The sequence below is a fragment of the Heterocephalus glaber genome, unplaced genomic scaffold (genome assembly GCF_053883595.1).
Source record: "Heterocephalus glaber isolate CG9 unplaced genomic scaffold, H.glaber_assembly_v1.0 deba00001553, whole genome shotgun sequence".
Classification (NCBI taxonomy): Eukaryota; Metazoa; Chordata; class Mammalia; order Rodentia; family Bathyergidae; genus Heterocephalus; species Heterocephalus glaber.
In genome coordinates, this window is record NW_028258344.1 from 24,728,312 (window position 1) to 24,749,624 (window position 21,313).

At 38.6% G+C, this 21,313-nt stretch overlaps 1 protein-coding gene across 1 annotated transcript in view; it reads right to left on the reverse strand.

Annotated features, from left to right (window-relative positions):
• Positions 1 to 21,313, reverse strand: part of Znf704 (zinc finger protein 704) — a 207,893-nt gene that overhangs the window by 121,745 nt on the left and 64,835 nt on the right. The gene's annotated exons all lie outside the window — the stretch shown is intronic.

The window sequence follows — 21,313 nt, forward strand, 5'->3', positions numbered from 1 at the left end:
ATGGTGCTGCCTTGCTCTGCTTTTGGAGCACACTGAAAAAACAATCTTTTAAAGTTAACATTTCCAAGCTGGTCTCATAATCTCATCAGCTCTATTTCCTTTCAACTGCATCAACAGTAAAGTTGTAGAAGAGAGAGGGGGAAAAAATCTGTCTCCATGAACAGGTGAAAAAAGCATTCAAGTTTCAAAGCTGGCTGGTAGACAGTGGCCAGCAAAATCCCTCTGTATTTTCAAGCAAACACCAGGGAAAGCAACATTTTCTTATACCTTTTACAAACAGTCTGTGTTTAAACAAGACATACACAAAGCTTTCTTCCCAGTTTCTAAAAGCTGAGTATTGTTATATGTTTAATTATACTCCTAAATCCTAAAGAATAAAAACAGCCAGCTAGGTGGTGACTGTTTGATCACATATCTTGGCTGGAGAAGTGTATGCAAAGCAAACCTGTCTAGGCTTGTCTCTGGATTCCTCCAGCAGAGCCTGCAGCTCATGGCTTAGCAGAACCAAACTCCTCTTTTCGGCTGGAAAGTGGTGAGGAGTAGCAGCACACACCAGTTGCATTCATAAGGAAACAATCTTCCTGCCCACCCAGCACTATATTTAGAGCCATCTCTTGGCAATGCAAACTTATATTTCTGGGCTTTCTGCCACTCAGACCACACACACAAAAAAAATAACCCAACAAAACAAAACTGGTTTGTTTCCAGTGCTGAGCCCAAACAACAAAAGTTAAATGTGTCATTCTGCATTGATGCCTTTCAGTGTCAAACATCACTCTTCCTTCAAAAGCAGTCGGCACTGGCTATGGCTCTGAAGAATGCTTTTCTTCTCCTAATTCTAATGAGTAAAGTGTGTGCTTCTCTCTGAGGGACACTTTGTAAAAGAGAGAAAGGAAGCAAATTTCTCTGAAAAGGACAGAATGTTTTGAAATTTAAAAAATAATATCATCTATGCTGGGGCTGGTGACTTGCCCAAATGTGGTGACCCTGGAGAAAAAGTTAAATCTGAAGGCTAGCTACAGAGTTGATGGGAAGAGAACAAAAAATGAATGCTAAATTGCCAGGCTTCTTTCGCCCCCAAATGCAGACCTTGTGAGAAGCTCTTTCTCCTATCTTGCCACCTCTGGGAAAACCTCGCTTCGTCACCAGCAGGAGTCACGCAGACAGACATCAGTACATGCAGTCTGAACAAGTACTGGTGGCTGCAAGTCTTCTCGACATTGGTTCCAAATTGTGGAAGGCCACTCAGTACCAGAAAGGAGCGGGACAATATTCCTCCTGTCCACTCTCAAACCTCATGGGGCTTTCTCCACTCTCTTCTTCCAGTGTTTTTTCTTACAACCATTATTTTCTGAACTAATTTCAACATTTCTTTTAGCTCAGTATCCTGTCATGCTGTTGGCTGCTTAGAAATGCAGGAGGATAACAAGAAGACAGCCAAGATTTACCATAAATGCAACAGCAAGCAGGATGGCCACTTAGTGGTTGAAACATTTCTTTCACATTGGTACACGTAATCACCTTTAACTAGTTTAACAAATACACATTTTAAAAAAGAACAAAAATATCTGCAGTCTTGTAGCCATTCTCTCATCCTAAACATGTAACAGAGAACATGAATATTATTACAATTTTTAAAAATCCCTTCACAAAAAAATTGTAAGGATACTAAACAGTGTGTATATACGTATGCAAAGTAACTTTGTTTGACATGAAATATGAAGACTTCTGAAAGACTCAGAATAGTTCTACTGATTGTACTTTGAGATTTTATAAATGTGTCACTGCAAAAGGAAATTGACTTGTGGCCAAATAAACACATTCTTAACATCCAAGTCTTGAAGAGTGTTCACCAGTTCTCTTCCTCCTAGGCTGCTACGCCTGGGTAAGTGTCCTCCCGAGGTCCACGTGCAAAAAGGCTTTGTGTCCAGGATGGCACTATTAGGAGATGCCAGGGCCTTTCAAGAGGAAGGGCCTTACAGGGGCCCCTGGGTCACTGAGGGCGTGTCCACCATGGAGCCTGTGGGACCCAAGCCTCTTCCTTTTCCCTTTAGTTTCCCGGCTGATGAAGAGAGCTTGTTTGCTCTGCCCTTGCTCCCACTGTGATGTGCTGTCATGGACTAAAAACTCCAAAGTTGTGAACCTCCAAAACCAACCTTTTCTCTTTATAAATTAATTCTATCTCAAGTATTTTGTTATAGTGTCTCAAAGCTAACACAAGTCTAGGGTTGGATTGTAAACCCTGCTCCCCCAGAGTTAGAGATGACTGTAGTTTTCCTCAGTTCTAGGCAGAATCCAGGCACCTGTACTGCTTCCCTGTCTCCCAGGTAATTCTGGTGCACCCAAGCCTGGGAGCCACAGCACCACAGGACTGGGATTTACCTCTTCAAAATTCAGTCCCAGGCCATAAAATATTTTAGCAAAAAAGAAATGCACATATGAGTACCCTCAAATAGCATGGTTATGTAGTAAAATGTAGCTGAAGAGCTATCAAATCATTGGTGCCCCTCCAAAACATGTTTTGCTGCATCAGAAGCCCAAGTATTTTAGGTACTGAGAGAGAAATATTCAAGGGCAAGAAAATCACTCCCTCTAAGGACAACCAAAATTTCTTTGTACCCAGATATATGAACTAATGAGTTTCTACTATAATGATGCCGTTGTTTATCATTCATTCACTGCTTACTGGTGGGAAGGGATGGTATTAGGTAAAAATTCAATTTTATTTCACACTAACCTCATGAGGAGGCATTATTACCATTTCCATTTTATGGATGAGGCAATTCAGACGATAAGCATAAGTGAAATGCTGCCTGTCACATGCTTATAATATCAGTGAAGATACTAGAGATAAAGAGGTTCACATATTGTCTCGTAATAAGGAGAACTGAGGCGCAAGTAGTTTTGAACAATTTCCTTATATCCTCTTTTAGGTGTCACATACTTATTTCTTCGGAGCTCACTTGGTTTAACTGAAAGAACCAGTCTTACTGGGCTGGAGATGTAGCTCAGTGGTGGAGCACTTTTCTAGTGTCCACAAAGCCTTAGGTTCAAGGCCCTTGGTTCAATTCCCAACATGGCCAAGAAAGGAAAAGCAGTAATAGACCATAATGTGTAATTCTGACAAATAAAGATTATTAAATTTTGATAAAGTCAGGTGTCATTATAAATAATTCACTTCTCTGCCTCAGCTTAAACAGTATTCATTCAATGATTCAATGAAGATTAAAATGCAAAACAGGACAGCTGTAGTCATTGGCATCTCCAAGCTTACAGTCCAGCTAGGCACACAGGTATCTAAACAACAAGAAGAATGTGTTAAAGGGTATGGTGGGACAAGTCAATAATGTTGTATCTTAAAAGGCATACTGCCTTAGGTACAACAGAATATTGTATACTATACAGCACTGTGCATTTTACAAATGAATTGCAGAATTTGAGTGGCTTGCCCGAAGTCACATGACCTTATGATCCTGTGTTTTCCTGACTACAAAGCTTATGGTCTAAACTGGTACATTATTCTGCCTCGTACCTCACAGAAAGAACAGATTTTAAAGTCATTCATTCATTCATTCAGCACCCAGCATCTGAGTTAGTCTCCACACAAGGAATGCTGGGGTTACAAACTTGAATAATACAGTTTTAAAAGTTGCTAACTAATTAGGGGCTATGGGTAGCTAATCAGCTAACTAGTGTTCAGCTTCATAGACCTTGAGAGATCCAGAAGTAATGGCATATTTAATCCTGATCTTTCTTTTCATGACCTTCTCTTTCCACAAAAGGCCATTTTTTTTCACTAGCAAAATATCTCACTCCCACACACCCATGCCTGCTTTGGATTTGGGTATATACTATCTAAGTCAACGTTTTGGTGCAGACTCTAAGCCGATCCCCAGTGATCCTCACCTCCTATTATTCATACCCTTGTGTAATGTTCTCCCCATGAGTGTCGGAGGGACCTGTGGCTTGCCTGTAACCAACACCATATGGCATAGGTGATAGGGTATCATTCTTGTGACTAGGCTATGTAAGACTGTGGCTTCCATCTTGCTAGCAGATTCTCTACCTTGCTGGCTTTGATGAAGCAAGTTGCCTGGTTGGAGAGATCCATGCAGAAAGAAATTGAGGGCCATCTCTTGCCTTCAACAACTCCCCAAAAAGTGAATTCTGCCAGCAACCACATAAGTGAGCTTGGAAGATGCTCTCTCCCCTGCTGAGCTTTCAGATAAAACTCCAACCCTGGATGACACCTTAAATTCCGCTTTTTGAGGGAAGCTCCAAGTAGACAACCCAGGCAAACTATGGCCAAATTCCTGACCCACAGACACCAGGAGATAATCAACGTGTCTTGTTTTAAGTTGCCAAGTCTGTGGCAACCTGTTGCTCAGGAACTGATAATGTACCCAGGGCAATGGTTTAAATGAATCAAGTCCCCCCAAATTCACGTTGGAACCTAAGACCCAGTGTGGTAGCATTAAGAAACGGGTCCTTTAGGAGGTGATTTGTGAGGCAGAACTCACATGAAAGGGATTAGATCTCCTATAAAAAGGCTTGAAAGAACTAGTTAAATCCTTTTGCCCTCTGCTCTTCTACCATGTGAGGGCACAGTAAAAAGGGGCCACCTCGGATACAAAGGACAGTCTTCAGGTACTGAATGCTGGCACCTTGCTCTTGAACTTCTTGGCCTCTAGAACCATGAGAATTAAATTTCTATTCTTAAAACTTACCCAGTCTCAGGTACTTTGGAATAGCAGCACAAATGGACTAAGACACTTACAAGTATAATGTGTCATGGGCCTATGTAGGGCTCTCAAACTGTCAATACTAAAAATAGCAATTGTAAATTTAATCTCTTGGTTAAAATATAAAAGCACTAGGTACCATTTCCTGAGCACCTACTAAGGCCCAAGCAAATTCTAGTATATTAGTGAAATCATGGCCACATTTACAAACAATTCACTAGCGACTACATGGAGAAGAAATACTGAATGACTACTTCAGTTAGCAACTTTAAAACAAAAAGCTTAGTGGCCTTTACTATTTTCTTGTTCAACTGAGGCAGGAGATTAGGGCATGGCAAACTTCCTGTGCAAGGAGATAGGACCTGTCAATCACATCCAAGACACATGTGCAAAACAGCTCCTGAGCCCCGCACCTAGTATTAATCAGAGAACACTGTCTTCAATTCTTGTTGCTCAAGATCAAGCAGGTTTTTGATAGGATGGCCTAGATCTGACGTCAGAATGGGGCAGGGTATAAAACACAGCAGTCATTATGCTTGTGGCCACTGTGAACCTTTTCTTTGGCTCACTCTGCACTCTGCAGAGTGCATTTCTTTTCTATTTCTTTTCCTACCTCAAATGACCTGCACTCATTCTGCAGAGCACTTCTTTTCAGAGCAATACTCCATTCTTTTCTTACCTTTAATAAATGTAAAACCTTGCTGTTTTTCACTTGTCCAATTGTTTGAACAGGACAAAAGCTTGAAAAGGACTCTTAGGAAAAGAACACAGCACCCCAGTACCCCGCTAATACAACTACTTCTTTTATACTTTTCTTCTACAATATGCTACTTCTGGTAATACTACTCTTACTTTTCTCATGGGTCTTTATCACATGTTGACCCACTTCCTTGTTCAGAGTGACTGATCTGAGGTTGCTATCTCATCTAAGCTGGGCCAACACGCACCCTTCTTCAAGACTTTATTTTCACGTTGGCAGGCACAAGAAATGGAAATGCCTCCAGTTGTCAGGCAGCGAGAGTTAAGCATAAGCTCTCAATGGCCACATCCCCTGCTGTGCGCGCCAGGCCATTCTTCTGGGGGAGACAATGCTATGAATACTCAGAAAGAAGCAGAGACAGATGTGAAGAGTCTGCTTTCCTTCAGTCACTGTGGGTGTAGTTCCAGCAGTCTAGGTGCACCCTGCCCTTCTTCACATCACAGAAGCCTTCCTGCAGCTCCCTTTGGGATCCAAGCAAGCAATTTACTTAGTTACCTCCATCAAAACAGACTGTTTAACACAATTTCCTTATCTATGTTACTGATATATTGAAATATTTGGATCCCTCATATTTGTTTAAAAATTATCTTAAAATGATTATTCCATTCCTAAATTACACCACACCCAGCTGACTTCTATATCCTCAAATGTTAAAGTGAGAGGGATGGAAGCTGGGGATGTAGCTCAGTGGCACCATGCCTGCCTGGCAAGCACAAGGTCCTGAGTTCAATCCCCGGTACTAGAAAAAAAAAAACGTGAGAGGGATATTTGGGTTATCAGGACTGACTCATTTATAAAAGAGGAAACTGCACCCACAGTGAGGTTACTGCCCAGGATTAAAGCCCAAGCCAGAATGACCTGAAATTTGACCTTCTACACTCATTCCATGAGGGCTGTCTATCATACAGCATTACTTCAAGGCCCAGAAATTTACAGAGGCTTAATTTTAAGGAATTTGATCTCTGTTTTAAGGATTCCTCACAAACCTTCCATTTTAAAAGACCTATAATTAACTTGGTTAATTAATACACAATTTACAATAATTAACAGTTTATTTCACCCATAAAAGTGTTCACTGCCAATTATAACCATACTGAAACACACAGTCACCAATGTTAAAATTATTTTAAAACTTTGGATTTATTCATCTATACTATGGTACTCTAACAGTTTCATGTCCTTGAATTAGTGATTCTTGGTCTAGTTTTTATTAACTTACTGATACTGAGCAGTTAAAATCTAATGACCCCCCCAAAAAAAACCAGTCCTTAATGCATTGATCTATACTCTTATGTTCTCTTACAACTATGTTTACAAAGAAATTCTATTTCTCTCTACTCAGCCTTTTTATTACATGTCTTTAATATTATCCTTTCCTGAAAACCTTCTGGAACAGGAAGTCATCACTTTTCCTGGGTATTCCCTTGCTTACAGTATAAATTTTAAGAAGTGGGGCATGTTGGTACATGCCTGTAATCCCAGCACTCAGGAGGCTGAGGCAGGAGGATCACCACAAGTTCAAGGCCAGCCTGAACTACATGAGACTCTGTCTCAATTTTTTTTTTTTAAAGAATACCTGGGCCTACTAATCACCTTGGGCTTTAGAAGAAATTAAAGTGGCTTCCCTGAGGTTTTCTTTTTTTTTTGTATATAAAGGATTACAAAATTCCAATTGAATACATTTTGGAAAAGCAAATGTAAAATAACTTGGGCTTATAAAACTGGAATTTACAATTATCTGTGAATAGTTAAAGACAAATCATAGAACCATTTTAATTACAAATCCAAAGTAACTAATGTTGGTTACAGAACCACCGTTCCACTCCCCCAATAAGAGTCCAGGTATTGAACTGTACATCCCACTCTACTCACACTCCTGCATGCCCTTAAAAACAGTGCTCTCACATGCAGACCCATGCCACATATACTAGGCACGTCCTCCTTTCCACAAAGCTTACCACGATGGCAGCTCCTCTTGGCTTACACCAACCCCTGTCCTTTTATAAAGCTCCTAGTTGCCTAGTACCTTTGCGCTCAAGAAAAGTATATTGTTCTCTCTCTTCCTTGCCAGTATTCTGCCCTTCTTGATGTCTGTGCCAATAAGACATCTGACCATTCTTATTAGGTCTTCCTGTCTTGCACAACCCTTCACTGATAACTGAGTGACTGTAACCACCACCATTACAATGCTGAAAATCTCTTGGCCTTTCCCCCCCTCAAACATTACCTACTTCAACAGAACTGAATTTCTTTTGGGAGCCAGGAGTTAAAGCAAAGACTCCTCTTCCCACACCCTCTGCCTCTTACTAAGAATCTGTCACTTCAAGAGATCCCTATTGCTCTGCAAAGTTCAATTAGAATACCACAGCTTCGGTCAACTGCAAGCCCAAGGGAAGATGCCAGTCCCATCAATTCTGACCAATGGTTTTGGGTTGAATTAAAAGAATACCATATTCTGGTCTTTACTACACTTCTTCATTAACACACCTCTAACACCCACTTTAGTCGTCTGGACACAAAGCTCTGGAGAGCTGTCTTTCCCTCTTCTTTAGTATGCCTGGTCACCATCAGGCTGAGGTTTTCTTATACAGTTTAGCTTGCTTGAAATCTCTATAGCAACCCAACTGGACAGATATCTTTGGAATAAATAAACTGTTAAATCAAGCAGAGATTGTGGCCCAGGGCATGAGTGCTGCAACGCAAGCTTTGAGCGTAGATTGTGTAGCAGCTACAGGATAGAGTGAGGAGAAAATACTGTCTTAGAGACTGTTTTCAGAAACATTTACCAAGGTTAAAAACAAGCAGTGGCAAGTGTGATTACTCACATGTTAGAAGTGATGCTTTAATACTAAGAGACAAGCCCCTGACTCAAAACCACCTGGAAATTCCTTGTTTCAGACCCCTTGAAAAATAAAGCTTTATATAGTATATACTTTAAAGTATTTAAAGTGTATCTCCCAAAAGTAAATCACCTTCAAGAAGAAATAGAAAAACTAATCTAGCAAAACTAGCCTGCTTCCATCATGAGTTGGACAGCAGTAAACTACTGTACTTCACACCTTTCTCAGTGTTCCACACAAACCCAAAAGGGTTTGTACTCACCAACAATAAGCCATATTCTTTTTCATTTTTATTCTGGGTGGAAGCCAAGGTTTTCTTTGGAGCCAACTACTGATTCTCAGTGGATCTCCTGTACCAATACAATACCTTTAATGGGAAGGGATGGGGCAATAACTTGAGACCCAGTGTTTTGCTTTTAGTTTTTTTATTTGTTTGTTTTGTAACTTTGACTACACAGGTTGGCATAATAAAACAAAGGCACTTAGCACCACACAGTCTGAAACACATTCCACCCATGGTGTATCCTACTCAACTCATCCTGGCTCATGAAAGGCAACTATCATCTCATCCCAGCTCACATGTCATGTAAGTGGGTTGAAATTGGCTATGCGGGAGTATTTACACTAGAGAAATCAGCAAATGACACAAATAAGAGCTTGTATTTTCTTCTGGAGAGCTACTGTTAAGCATTTATCAGCATACCACTGGCTTCATCCATTCCTTCAATCATTTAACAGATATTTACTAAAACCTAATGTGTGCTAGCTAGACCTTGTAGTAAGCCCTGAGAATACACAAATGTCTCAGTCATAAAATAATTTAGTTCACTAAAATGGGCGAACCAGAAAAAAACCCTAGACTACGATTATCCTTCACAGCTGAGTTCGATGAGTCATGATGGTGCTAGAATTTTACTTCCCTTTATATCTCTTTACTGTTCTCTATCTTTAGTTGTTTATAAAATGCCCTTTATGTATATTCAGGGCTACCTCAGACAGTATCATATTCTTATTCGATGGGTGAATCCATCAAACACATTCTAGCAAACTCAAGAGGAAAAGGAAAGAGTATTGTTATTTACTCATATTTTTGCTTACTGTGCATGTTCTTTTCTAACATTCCAAGACTGCTTTTATCATTAAGAAAACTTCTTACAGCCATTATTTTAGGGTAGGTCTGCTGGGGACAAATTCTCTTAATTTACCTTCATCTGAGAATGTCTTAATTTGCAATTCATTACTTTAGGATATTTTCTCTGCATATAGATGCTGATTGACAGTTATTTTCTTTCAGCACATGAAAAATATTTTGCTATTTTTTGCCTCCATGGTTTCTCAGCAGAGACTACCTATTCCTTGCTGAGCCTTTCTACTTTTTCATTTGTTTCAAGCATGCTCATAATTGCTCATTGAAGCATTTTTTATCATGATTCCTTTAAAATCTGTCAGACAGTTCTAACATCTGTCATTTTAGTGTTGGCTTGTACTAATTACTTTTCCATTCCATCTGAGATCTTCTCAGCTTTTTGTATTATGAATGATTTTGAAATTAAACCTGGACATTTTTGTGTTATGTTTTCAGACTCTCAATGTCATTTAAAAAATTTTTTTTAAACTGGCTTTTTGTGATATACCTCTAGCAAAAGAAGTGGGGGGAGGACTGCCTCATTTCTGCAAGGAGTGCATGGAAGTTCAGGCTTCCTATTTGTGTCTACTGACTGCTGAGGTGTGAGGCTCTTACTGCTGGGGGAAGAGACACCATGGAAATAAAGGGTCATTCCTGGTGAGGATGAAAATCCAAGCTCCTTACTTGGTCTTCTCTGAAGTGACTCCAGCAGCAGTATTGGGACACCTCCTTATTGCTCCACAAGGGTAGATGTCTAGGCTTCCCACCTGGCCTCAGCTGGCAGGGGTAGAGGTGGGCCCATGTGTTTTTCTATTCAGTTGGAGTAGAGCAGTCATTATTGAAAGGTTTTTTGTCTTGCTAGTATGCACTTTTTGGTTAGGAGAGTTTTCTTGGAGGTTTGGGGTCTATGCTGTTGGCATTCCCAGTTGGCCAGTATCTCCAGCTCCAAGACTAGAATACATGAAGCAAAATGAAAACCTAAGAATTCACTATGTCACTACTCAGGTCCAAGGGTCTATCCTTTTCTCTAAGCTTTGATTGTTTTAAATACAATATCCAGAGATTTCAGTTTTACTCTTAAGGAAAACAACAAGGAAAAGTATATTTATTCAATCTTCCAAATATGGAAGTCTTTCCACTCAGTATTTTTAACTACTTTGTTAGTATAGAGATTCAAAAAAAGCCTCATCAGATTCCAACAAATCAATAGATGTTTTTCTTGTAATTATGGAGCATAAAATATCTTGCTTTTAAAAACATAATTCAGCTTAGATCAAATGCAAAGAATTTACTGATAATATATATAAAGATCATGGGTTTTGTGATTTGGTTTCATTCTCTATATGACATAGAATAGTTTTAAAATTAATTTCCATTTAAAGTTGGACAAAAGTATGATGCTAATGATTGGCCATTACATTAGTCTGATTTTGGTATATTTACAAGGATAGCATCTGAGAAGCCTTGTGAAGGGTCTGAAGGTGAAATGAACGATAAAGATATTTTCATCAAGTTATTTTTCCGTGTGTATAGAATAGACTTGTAGACCTATACAGACTGTATTCAGTGCCAAACCTAAGTTGGATAAACATTTTAGAACAGTAATCATTACTTAAGTTGAATATCCCAAGTAAACCATTTGCTGAAAAGATTTTCCTTTAGTTTGCTTCTTGATTTACCCAGGGTGTGATAAATAGGGCAGAAAAAAAATACAACATGTACAATAATAAGGGCTAGGAATGTAGCTCAGTGGTGTTGTGTCTGCCTGGCAAATGCAAGGTCCTGAGTTCAATCCTTGGTACCAAAAAAAAAAAACAACAAATAAAATAATACATACTTTTCTGGAAAGTTCTAGAGTAAAATTGCAAAGTGATGAAAATTTGTTAAATAGATAAACATTGCCTTAGATGGAAGACTGCACTGAATTATTTTTATTCCTTTGGGGAAAAATATAGTACAAAGGGTAAGGGCTTTGGAAGATGAATGAATATTTATCTCAGTGATAAAAAGTTGCTCATAAAGTTGGCTATAAAATTTGTATCATTTGTATTGTATGCCTTAATTTTCAATTTTTTTAACCTCACAGCTCAAAATAATTTTTCCATGTAATCTCCATAACCATCATTTTTATTATATGGTGGCCCTTTGGGGATTCTATCATAATTCTCTAAATGGTCCATTATTTCTCAATATGTCATTTACTTGCAATATTTCTGTTATAAATAATAGGAGTGACAAGAGTTTTTCTGTATGTAGTTTTCACTCTCCCAGTATTTGCAATTATTTATTTAAGCTAGATTCCCCAAGGTAGAATTATTGAATCAATGGTTTTTATGACTCATAAGAACTAAATTCCGTTTCAACAAAGTTGTACAGCTTGTAACACCACTGTTGATATATGAAAATAGCTTGTTGGTACTCCCTCAGCAAATCACTGTTATTAAGAGGTGGGGGTCCTGTGCTTGCTTAGCAAGTGTGAGGCCCTGTATTCAGTCTCTAGCATGGAAGAAAAAAAAATTAGAGGAGGGAAGGAGGAAAGGCAGGAGGAAGGGTGATTTTAGAGTTGAAATATTCCTGTATAATTCAAAATGGTTTAATTAGCAGTTCTTTATTTCTTTGGTGAAATGTCTATTGTTGACCTTTGCCATTCATTCTCTGGGATTTGAGGAATTCTATTTTTTTTTTGGTACCGGGGATCAAACTCGGGACCTTGTGCTTGCGAGGCAGGCAGTGGAACAACTGAGCTAAATCCCTAGCCCTATTTGATGAATTCTTAAAAGATCAATTTCAATGAGTTCCTCATAATAACAAAATTAATAACTTGAAAATTATTTTCCAAATCAATCTTTTAATATTTATTACTGTGATAAGTTTATAGTTAAAACATCTGATTCTTTGTGATTTCTTCAGTTTATTCTAGGTTTATAACATTATAACAATTATAACATTTATAACAATTCTACATTTTTCTTTTTATATTTAGGAATATTCTTTACTTTCTATGTTTTGAGAGGAAGAATAGAGTGATTTTTTTTCTTGGAAAATTGCTAAGAATTTATCCCAATATGATTTCATGAATAAGCCCACCCTTTCCTATTGATTTATCATGGGAAATACAGTTATGTCAGGTCCTTTGGTTGTCTAATTTAGTCTACTGATCCCTATTTGCCACAACATAGTATAGAGTCAATATCTGCTTGAACGATGCATAATGGTTTGGCAGAGCTAGTGGGCCTCGTAACTATATTTTTAGAGTCTTCCTTAATATTCTCTTTCCTGTTCACTATTTTTTTTTACCCTCAACATATTTTCTGAAAAATGTCAAATCTACAAAAAAGCTGAAAGAATGTAATGAACATCTCTACACCCTTCACCTCAATTCAGCAAGTATTCATATTTTGTCATATTTTTCTCTACATATTTGTACACACAAAATACACGCACATACATTTTCCCCCTGAACTATGTGAAAGTATTTCAGACAGCTTCAGCTTTCAATGAACAAACTTTTCAAACTTACCTACAGGGATAGACTTAGGGAGAGGTGAAAATGACCCATTGGCAATTCTTCCCTGGTTATTTGAGGGGCAGGCTGCCTGCTGGCTAACAGCTTTAAACCTGGTCCTGATGTAGAACTTGGCTCACATTCCTTTACTACATTCTACCATGGCACCTGAACCTGGTGTTTTGAAATATTCATTGAAAATCCTCCTTAGAACCATATTTACAAGTGGGCTTGAAAGCTTAAAGACTACCCACTTTCCAAGCCTGTCCATTCTGAAAGTCTGCAGGAGTCAGGGACATCCTGGAGCCATGGAGAGTCACCTATGTTCTCTGCCTGGAACCGTTCAGCCCCATAGCAGAGCTGGTCAGATCATGAGTCATGGAGCAAATGCACACTTTTAGGGCTAGTTTTAGTAGGATTTGCCGCAAGAGCATTTCTCTTTCTGAATATTGCTATAGTCTGAAAAGAAATCTGTAAGTTGTTAGTTACTGGCAGGTATCATAGGCCTATGGTTCCTTTTCTCCCCAGGTACTTGCTCTCACCAGTAGGCTTCATAAAAATAAAAATCTCTACTCATTTGTAAATTCAAGTGGATTTAGTATTTGGTTACAAGTTAGCTTGTATGAGAGTAATCACTAAAAATAAAAACCATATGTAATCACTAACCACACATTTGATGAAAAAACAGTATCAAAAGGAACATTATAATATTTCTAACAATACTTCAAACAAAAGAGAAAAGTTGGTTTATCTATGCTTGGTCTTATTAGTGACATACTTATTACAGTTGGCGAGCATGGGGTATGAACAGAAAAACACAAGACACCTGCTTCTGGTCTCAGGTTTGAATTGGATGGTTGAAATCCTACACATATTTATTTTGTGCCTACATACAGAAATCTTTGTATTAGCCATCAGAAATAGAGACACAATTTATGATGGAAAATTATAGCAAGGAAAGGTTATGCAAGCTGTCCAAGGGTATAGGGCTTGTTGGAGGCCTGAGTTGCTGGGGAGTCTGATTCAGAGCCCATGTTCCTAACCACTGTGCACACTGTCTTTCACAGACCCTGACCTGAAGATAAGAAGCGTCTTAGAGCCATGATAATACACAGGTCCGGCATTATGATGTGAGAAAACACAAGGTCAACACCATACAAGGTGCAAAAGGCTCAGAGATTCAGTGGGAAGGAGAACAACGCCCTCATGGGGAGGCAGGACCTCAAATGGGCTCTGAGAGAACTGAGTGTTAGGTGACATACACGAGGGGCAAGGGTGCTGGTGCTGAGGAGGAAGGAACAGCTGGTCTTCCAGAAGGAAGGATCTGCACGAGTGGGTTCAAGGAGAAGGCAGAGCACCAAGATTAAAGGCCAACAGTACTGTGTAAGTGGAGGGGAGGCTGCGTGTAGGGAAGAAGAGGGAGAAGGGAATGAAAAATTCACTAGCAACATTACTGCAAAGAGACCCAAATTCCAGGCTCAGAAATAGGTTTTAAACTTTTCAAACAGTGGGAAACCATCAGAAATTTCTAAGTAAGGGATCCCTACGGCAGAATAAGATCAGGATAGTACAAGTAGGGCTAGAGAAGAGAAGACACAACTGTTAAGGCTTGGTACCCGACCGGTTATTAGGGCAAGAGAACAATGGCATCAGAACCAAGTTGAATGTCACCCCCAAAAGACATGTCCACGTCCTAACCCCAACACCTTGCATGTAACCTTATCCGGAAAAGAGGTCTTTGCAGATGCATGAGAGGAGATCACTTTGGATTATCTGTGTGGGCTTTAAATCAAATGACAAATGTCCTTAAAAGAGAAAGCCAGAGGGATATCTGAGACAAACAGAAGATACAGAAGAGATGAGATGGCAACGTGATCACCATGGCAGAGGTCAGAAGGTGCCATCCTAGGCCAGGGAGCAACAACAGCCACAGAAGCTAAAGGAGGCAAAGAATAGATTTTCTCCCTCAGCCCCCACAGGAAGCACGATGCTGGCAAATTCTGGACTTTTGGACTTCAGAACTGAGGGAGAATACATTTTTGTTAAGTCAGCCAACATTTCCTAATCTATTTCAGTAGCCCGAGGAACCTCCAATCTTCTTCCCACCAAAGAGAAAAGTCTGGAAGACTGCCGATTCAGGGAGAAGAGCTTAGAAACTGATCACTACATTTACATAATCTGTGGACAAATTACAGCACACAGGATTAAAAGACAAGATCTTTTCATTTCACACACCTTAGCTCACTATTATTAGTCTTCTCTAATGTTTGTCTGGGGTGAGTCTCAAAAAGTTGCTGAAAATGAACATTCTTGGACCTCAAATCCAAACATTCTGATACATGTGGGGTGGGGCTCAGGAATCCAGTTTCAAAAACATTCCAGGTAAGTCTGACCCAGGTTTCTCCAAATGATCCTGTAATGCAAGGGTTGGTAAACTTTCTTCCATAAAGAGCCAGATAGTAAATGTTTTTGGGTTTTGAGGCCAAGAGTTGCACAAATATTCAGCTCTACTATTGCAGCATAAAAGCAGTCATTGACAAATGATTGTGGCTGTTTCACATAGACAACAAAATTTGAAGTCTCTATAATTTTCACGTCACAACATGAAAATTTTGATTCCCCCAACCCCCAACCATTTAATGATGTGCAGCGAAACAGGTTGTGAGCTAGATTTGGCCCATGGGCCATAGTTTGCCAACCCAAGCTTTAATATGCTGCAGTTTACAAACTGATGCTTTAAATGTTAGAGCAGAAATTTTTCAAGCCAGTGACATGCCATGAAACAGTAGGAGAGGAAGGAGCAGAGGACAAGCTGAGGCACTGGGATAATCCTCATCATGCTGGCAGTCTCTTCCAAACCAGCAGCCCATGTGCCATCACATGTGTGAAAGGGTGTCACTCTTGGGAATGGGGCCCTTCAAGCATACTGTGGGCTTAACAATAAACTGAGGGCCATCATGCCAGCGTAGGAATGGTAAACTAAGTTAGAGACTGCTGTCTAGACAAGAAAGTCTTATTTCTATTAGTGTCATTCCACTCCTTTTTCTCCCACTGAAGAATGTTTGCAGGATGTAAAAGAATAGAAGGAAAGACAGCAATAGTCTCAAATTCACTCTAAGTCCTTCATAAATTTCAGTTTCTCAAGTATAATTAGGTAATAAATGACTTTCAGTATCTCTCAATTCTGGACTGTGAACAGTGACCTGGATTACTAGGAAATTTATTGGAGATGGACAGTTGCCTTCTCCATCCCCTGACAAATGTCACTACTGTCTTTTCTGTGTCTCTAGCTTCAGTTAGCACAGCTGGCCTTTGAAAGCCTCTGCTGCCTGGGTTAGAGACACCAGCAAGAATTCGAAACAGAAATCTGTGACAGAACCAAGATTCAGTAAGATATCAACAAGCTGGAACTTGGGGCGCAAAATAACAAGGTGGAATTTAACTAGGACAAATGTAGTTGTCTGCATTTACATTTAAAGAGATTCAATTATAAAAGCACAAGTTGGAGGAGAGACCGCTTTACCAGCAGCCATGTGACTCAGCAGTTCACAGGATAAAGGCCTCAGGGATGTTTTTAACTATAGTCTCAACAAGCGCTACTGAGATGGGGCTGCTAAAGCACTTAATATAATTTTGGCTACATTAATGCAATTACAATGTCCAGATGAATACAAGTCCACTGTGCTTTGCAATAATCAGATGATATGTAGAGTCTTTCAGCAGTCTGGGCATTCAGTTCTAAAAGAAATGTTAAAGTAAAATAGTAGAAATAGCATTTAGTAATGGGTGTGTAACCAGAGGAGGACAACCAGGCTAAGAATGAGCCTGAAAAATAGGTTTTATTAATAATATTTTAAGGGGCTGGAGTTGTCAAAAGTACTTTGAGGACATACTTGGAAAGAAGAGAAGTAATGCGTTTTGAAAGTTAAACTACAGAAATCAAAGTGCAATGGGCCAATGTCATGAATGCACAAAGTCTGTATGTTCAGGCTCCTGAAAACCAGACCTGCAGGTAACCAGTTCTAATAATATGTTTCAACAGAGATGCAGGTAGGGACATAGACAGAGATATGTATGTACAGGTGAGGGTGACAGAAGTGAATGCTTGCCTTGCCCACCCTGCCCTGTCCATCTGAAAAGGCCTGTCCATCTGAGAAAGGCAAGAGCAGTGCACTGTACAAGTGTGATGCCGTCACACATTTAAATTACACAACTTAAGTCCTTTCTTGTTCTGACTCTTAGAGGCTTGCTTAACCTTTGGATAATGTAACTTCCATTCACTTTGCCTTCTAGGTGAAAGGATGTAATGTATTTCTTATTAACATATTAAAAACTAATTAGCTTTATTTTGTAGAGCAAAATTGAAAGAGTTCCCATTCTCCCTTGTCCCCACAAATGCACAACTTCTACCACTAGCAACATCCTGAAATAGAGTGGTACATTTCTCAGAATCGATGAAGCTATGCTGAGACATCATTACCACCTAAAGCCCACTGTTAATAACATTAAGGTTCACTTTGGGATTGTACATCTGTGAGCTTTGACACATGTATAACAACATATATCCCATATTATGCCTTTCCCCTCTCTTCCCTACTGTACTCCTTAGAAGGTCACTATGAGAAGCCCATCTATAATGAAGGAGTGCAGAGCTGTGTTCTATCTTCTTTAGAATATTTACATAAATTGGTTAGAATTCTTCCATTTTCCTCCTCTTTAATGATCAAATCACTCACTTATGTCTGTATGAGCTCAGGGATATTTTACAGTTTTGGCCAAAACCCAATATTATTTATTCTGTTGCTTAAATTGCCCTAGCTTTAACCATTAGGAGATATTTATTTGGGACCTGTGCTTTTTTTAACATGCTCCATCAATAATTTTTTTATTTTTTACTTCATTTTTTGCCATAACAAAAATTTGCAGGCTCATCTTATGAATTTTCTGTCTCAATCCTCTCATCAATCATTTTTTCCAACCCCTGGTCCTTTTACTAAAGAATGGTATTAAAAACCAAGACCTGGGTCACAGGTGGTCTTGCTACTAGAATGTGTTGCTTCTAGGTCATCATGGCTCACGGAGCAAGGAAACACGTGTGTATACATATGTGCAAATATCACATCTGCCTTCAAACCCCCTTCTCATAGGAGTTTAGAGCTGAGCTGCAGTCAGCTCAGCTCTCTAGTCAACCCTGAAGGGTTACAGCTACTGTGTCTGCCCAGGACCTATCACTCTTACTAAGAAAATGTTCTTCTATACTGCCACACACTAGTCCTTCTTTCTTCAAACTTTCACAAGGATGTTTAGTCTGAAAAAGAAGATAATCAGAAAGGACATGACAACTGCATTTAAATATCTGAGTAATCAGAACCAGCCACTTAACTCACATGGAAAACTTATACATTAACCACCACCCAAGGTAGACAGTTTGAAGTTAATATAAGAAAAAATACATAAGAAACAACTTCACTGTGAAAAATAATGAGTGGGTCTTAAAAAGTCAGAAACTGTATATAACAAGGTTTTCTGAGACCGGGTCACCACTGGCTTGTCCTGAATGTTGTGATGGAAATTCCTGGACTGAGTATAGATTGGACTCAGTGATAGCCAAGATGCCTAAGATAAGTCTTAACCTGCAATTAGAGTTGTTTTAAAAAATGGTCTTCTTTGCTAAACTCATGGCTGACAGTATCCCCAAATCAAGATTATTAAGAAAAGAGTAAATAAGACTCATTATTATTATCATACAAAAAAAAACACCACAGTTTTACTAAGTCACCATTAGTTGTTAAATACAAGAGTAAAATTTAGTAAGGAATAGAAGAGGCTTGTTTGTACTGAATAAGGATGACTGAAGTAGAGGTGGATAGTATATACTTTAATTGCTAAGATTATGGCAAATATTTGAACCGCTGCAATAACCTCATGCAGAGAAAAGATTTTGAGCACTATTCTACATCTGCTGTACTCTGTGTTCTAGTTCATCTGACAGGAAGCTTCTGGGACAGCATCCAAGGAAATTAGGCAATTTGGAACACCTTTTTCAGAAATGCTGCCAGGTTCTCTCTTTTTACCTCCCCATTTCCTCAAAAATTATGCATACAGAACACGTGTGGACGCGCACATCTGCACATGTAGATGCATGTGCATACGCGCACAGTTACACTTCCACTCTCCTTAAATGAGTGATGGAGGACTAATCATGCCAGCAGCAACCCAGACATGCCCACTCAGTAATCAGTAACACTGAACCCTGCTACAATTGGAAGATGAAAGTGCTTCCTCCTCAGCTAAGCTTCCCATGAGAACAGCTACAGCATCAAGCAGAGGGTAACTGCCCTTTCAACAAGTACCTAGATTCTTGTAAATTCTACAGAACAAAATCATTGGGAATTTAAACAAAAATAACTGATTTCAACTGACTCAGAATAGCTGATTCTTTAATTTTCTAGTTTGTTTTCTCTTTCTCTCTCTTTCTCTCTTTGTCTCTTTCTCTCTCTCCTTCTTTCTTTTCAGCAAGGCACACATCTTCATTGGCTCCTTTTTACCTCTTCCCAGGATATTTTCTGCTGACAATGATCACAGCTGAGTTCCACTCTCCCTCCCTCCAATTTCTGGGTTTTGTGGTATAAAGTTAATTTAGGTTCTCAGTCATAGTGGAGCTCGTAATTGAGAATGCCAGACAAACACCACCAATGTGTTGTAAAAAGAAAAACAAATTATAAAGGAATCTACTTCTTCAAAAAATTATCTCTTGTAAAATCTTAATTACAATAAATTTTCCATCAAAAAAATGCCCACTCTGATGAGAGAGGAAACAGTTTCTTTGCCATATTGTAGCCATAATGATTCAGCAGGTTCCTATTTTCCCATATTAGCAGGATTTCAAGTATATTTGCAAATTTCAAAATCAAAACACCAGGCAGCATGAAATTATGACACATTTTATTTTTATTAATAAAATCCCATGTATGAGAATCAGAATTTTATGCAATATGCAGTGATATTATAAAAAAGTGTTGGAACAATTAAAGCAGTTGAATATTATTATAAACAGAAAAAAGGAAAACCAACAAAGTAAAACTTCACTCATCTGAACCAAACTCATTTATAATTTATAAAAATATAGCAAATGCTGATGTTAGGTTAATAAATCTTTTAAGAGTATAAAATAACCTTTGACAATGTCATGAGGAAAAATTAAAATAATCAATAAAATAGAATGGCACATTCTACCAGCTACCAATTCTATAATCAATCTCCATTTCTTTCCTCATCAACAGAATATGTAGGTTTATTTGGTATAACAGTATTCCCAGCTTTAAAAGAATTACATTTTCTGGGCTGTAGAAGTGGCCAAGGGACAATTCTATCCAAAGAGATGTCATTGGAAAGCATGGCTTAAGAATTCAGGGAAAGCTATTCAAATGGGAAAATCCAACTCTTCACCTTTTGCTCTTTGCCTTGTATCCTGTCTCTGCCTGGAAAAAAGTGTGGTATCAGAAACTGCAGAAAAGATCTTAATTCTACCAGAATGACAGTCACCTATGAAGCAGGGTCAAGGATGAAGTCACAGTAGCTTGGATCTCTTATGACATCCTGAGCTACTATTTAATCTATGGAGTGGTTTATTTAAGACTTATTACACAAAGAGGGAAAAAAGTCTAATTTGTTTAAGCCACTCTTTAGTCCAGTACATGTGCCAGTTTTTACTACACACTGCCAAATCAACTCTAATTGATAAAAACAGTGTCAAGCACCCTTTAAGAATTTCAAAATACCCACTTAGAAAAACTAATACATAAACCATCACCCATTTTTATCTATTCTGTAAAGCAGATCTCATAAGGGTCTCTACTTGAAAATTGTACTGGCTACATTTAAATAAATATGTGCTCCCAGAAGTAAGCACTTTAAAATTTTTTAAATTTTAAAATTGTCATTGCGTGAAGACACATTATGCATTAGAAAATGTTAAGTAAAAATTTTTGTAAGTACCATTTATTTCAATTAGGTTTCTTATACAGTAGTCTATGCTAAAGCCAAGGGAGACCTTAAGCAAAAACAATCACTGGGAATAAACTAGAATGATGATTCCACAAAAGGGAAAAAATAACATCTTCTGATGACAGTTTTTAATTAAAGGCTGCATAATATCCTGAGGACCCATAGTGGGGATTTCAATGTGCACATCTGAGTGTCAGAGCATAATTACTAACCTCTGGAAGCAGAACTACTATTGGTATTGTGCCTATTTTTACTTACCTGTAAATTGATAGACATATATCATAATGGAGGTACTGAAATGGTCTAAACTAAACTCATTGTTAAAGACAGTAA